This window comes from Schistocerca serialis, unplaced genomic scaffold (genome assembly GCF_023864345.2).
Source record: "Schistocerca serialis cubense isolate TAMUIC-IGC-003099 unplaced genomic scaffold, iqSchSeri2.2 HiC_scaffold_1175, whole genome shotgun sequence".
Lineage (NCBI taxonomy): Eukaryota > Metazoa > Arthropoda > Insecta > Orthoptera > Acrididae > Schistocerca > Schistocerca serialis.
This window is the reverse complement of record NW_026047376.1, coordinates 205001-207913: the sequence shown is the minus strand read 5'-3', so window position 1 is coordinate 207913 and position 2913 is coordinate 205001.

Here is a 2913-nt window from a genome sequence, read left to right as displayed (position 1 = left end):
AACGGGGTCCGCCTCGGGACGCACGAGCACGCACGAGGCGCGTCGCACGCCTTCAGCTCGCCCCACCGGCAGGACGTCCCACGATACATGCCAGTTAAACACCGACGGGCGGTGAACCAACAGCGTGGGACACAAATCCAACTACGAGCTTTTTAACCGCAACAACTTTAATATACGCTATTGGAGCTGGAATTACCGCGGCTGCTGGCACCAGACTTGCCCTCCAATAGATACTCGTTAAAGGATTTAAAGTGTACTCATTCCGATTACGGGGCCTCGGATGAGTCCCGTATCGTTATTTTTCGTCACTACCTCCCCGTGCCGGGAGTGGGTAATTTGCGCGCCTGCTGCCTTCCTTGATGTGGTAGCCGTTTCTCAGGCTCCCTCTCCGGAATCGAACCCTGATTCCCCGTTACCCGTTACAACCATGGTAGGCGCAGAACCTACCATCGACAGTTGATAAGGCAGACATTTGAAAGATGCGTCGCCGGTACGAGGACCGTGCGATCAGCCCAAAGTTATTCAGAGTCACCAAGGCAAACGGACCGGACGAGCCGACCGATTGGTTTTGATCTAATAAAAGCGTCCCTTCCATCTCTGGTCGGGACTCTGTTTGCATGTATTAGCTCTAGAATTACCACAGTTATCCAAGTAACGTGGGTACGATCTAAGGAACCATAACTGATTTAATGAGCCATTCGCGGTTTCACCTTAATGCGGCTTGTACTGAGACATGCATGGCTTAATCTTTGAGACAAGCATATGACTACTGGCAGGATCAACCAGGGAGCTGCGTCAACTAGAGCTGAGCAGCCGGCCGCCCGGGAGTGTGTCCCGGGGGCCCCGCGCGAACACGCAAGCGTCCGCTCAATTATTCTGCAAACAGGAGGAGGCTGAGCTCCCCTGCACCATACACCTCGAAACCCTCTCAGGTCCCGGCGGCGCGCAGCGCCGTCCTAAGTACTTGGTCGGGTTCGAGAGAGGCGCAATCGCCCGGGGTTTGGCGAGTAGACGCTTTAGGTGCGACCACCCGTGCTCCCAACTGAGCTTGCCGCTGCCGACAGAGGCCCGGGAGCGTGCTGTCGTGGCATTGCCGGCGGGAGACAACACGCGCCACCTACGGTGACCGGCAGCTCCAACGCCAGCGCCACAGAAGGACAAAAGCCCCACTTGGGTGCCGAAGCGAACTCTCCCAGCACAGCGCACGCGCCAACACGTCCGCACAGCTGCGATACAAACCACCTGCGAGAACCGCAGAGGCGACCGAGCAGCAGACGGCGTCGCGGCGCCGAGCGCCGGGCGGCGGCGCATCCTCAGCGCACACAGTCCTCAATCGGACCAGCACACTGCAGATGTCCACCGCGCTTCGCACCGGGCCCGCGAGGACCTACTTTGGCCGCACGGCGCCGCGTGCAGGGTGCGCCGGCGCGCAGCTGCGCCGCCTGCCGCCTCCGTCGGCCGGCGCGCCTGCCACTGGCCGCCCCCACCAGCCGGCTGTAGCGCGTGCGCCCACGCACCGCGCGGCCAGCACGCCGGGAGGCCCCCCCTCACCGGCCGGGGACGGTCCCACCCAGCCACCGCCGCGTATCGCTTCACACCCAGATGCCATTCACGTTCGTGGGCATGGTGGGTATCGCTGGAACAACCGGTTGGTAGCTCAACCGATCGTCGCCATCACTGATTCACCTCTAGCGAGAACAACCGCACCACAACGGTTTACCAGTTGTTCATTTGCGTAACGTCACCAGCAAACGTAGGCGTCCATCGCCATTTGCAAATTCAACGATTGTTGCATGCCTGTGTCAGGTGTCACGACACACTATGTCTGCCCACATACACGCAACAACATGTGCACGCTTCGCGAACACGTGGAAGGTGGCCCCCGTACGTATGCGATGTCCATTGCGCGAACGACTGTCAACCGGCCTCTGTCGCATGTCGCAGATGTGGAACGCAGTGCACCATGCTATCACGGTGTGTGAGAAGAGACGACTACGTCTGACAACACGCGCCACTACATCAACAGACGGCTCATGCTGATCGCCATCCAGGGCATACCACACTGCAATCCAGCTCTTATAGGGAGACGACACGTAGCTGAGTGCACAACATTTGGACCGCATGGTTCGCCGTTGTTGGCGCAGTCGTTGTACGGTCACATGTACCACGATGTATCATTCAGTACATGAGGACCAATGTGCAGTACAGTGTGTGATTTGGACGTACAACATCAGCGGACAGTTGACACAGGCCGTACCACAGCGTAGGCTAAGTGCTTCGCCATGCGAATGCCAATGAACAACTGCAAATGCCAATGAACAACTGCAAAGGGCATTGAGCATGTACGTCCTGCTGCCATCCACATTACAGTGGTATAGCTGCAAGGTGTTTAACATGAAGCGATACACTGGGGACCGGGCAGTGCGAGTAGCAAACTATATTGCGGGGGTTGCAGTTAGGCAACACTACACTAATTTAACGCGTCGTATGACAATTACAGAGCAGGTTAAGGCCCAACGTGTGTTGGGTTAAGGCCCAACGTGTGTTGGGTTAAGGCCCAACGTGTGTTGGGTTAAGGCCCAACGTGTGTTGGGTTAAGGCCCAACGTGTGTTGGGTTAAGGCCCAACGTGTGTTGGGTTAAGGCCCAACGTGTGTTGGGTTAAGGCCCAACGTGTGTTGGGTTAAGGCCCAACGTGTGTTGGGTTAAGGCCCAACGTGTGTTGGGTTAAGGCCCAACGTGTGTTGGGTTAAGGCCCAACGTGTGTTGGGTTAAGGCCCAACGTGTGTTGGGTTAAGGCCCAACGTGTGTTGGGTTAAGGCCCAACGTGTGTTGGGTTAAGGCCCAACGTGTGTTGGGTTAAGGCCCAACGTGTGTTGGGTTAAGGCCCAACATAGGTTGGGTTAAGGCCCAA